We start from the raw sequence: 560 nt of genomic DNA, 5'->3' as shown, positions 1-560 counted from the left end.
ATAATGAAGAAGATGCTCTTAAAGAAATGTAAAACAATTTGAAATGAATTGTTGTGTACATTAATTCATAAAAAAACATGAAATATTTTATAAATAACATATATTTTTTATATTGTAACTGATATACATAAAGGTATTAGGAGTAACTTATAAAATATCTTTTATAATGTTGTAATTCTTTATGATTTTTTATAGAAAAATGAGTTTTTATGTAAATAATATGATTTTTATGAATATATTGTCAGGATTTGAATGGATGAATGTATTGGCAAAGATAAAATGAGTAGATGTATTGGCACAATTTAAATGATTGAACATGTTGGCAGGATTTGAAAAAATGGATATACTGTAAAAAATTTAATGTATGTTGATAAAAACATGATATTACATGTAAATAACATATTTTTTATATTGTGTTTGAATGTATGTATGTATTGGTAGGGTTTGAAAGAGGGAATGTATTGGCAGGGTTTGAATGAATGGATGGATGTATTAGCAAGGTTTGAAGGAATGAATGTATTGACATTTTTTATACTATTTTTTATAAAAAATAAGATTAT

Source organism: Nuphar pumila, chromosome 17 (genome assembly GCF_984573655.1).
Source record: "Nuphar pumila chromosome 17, dmNupPumi1.hap1.1, whole genome shotgun sequence".
NCBI classification, from domain to species: Eukaryota; Viridiplantae; Streptophyta; class Magnoliopsida; order Nymphaeales; family Nymphaeaceae; genus Nuphar; species Nuphar pumila.
Note: the sequence above shows the minus strand (reverse complement) of the source record.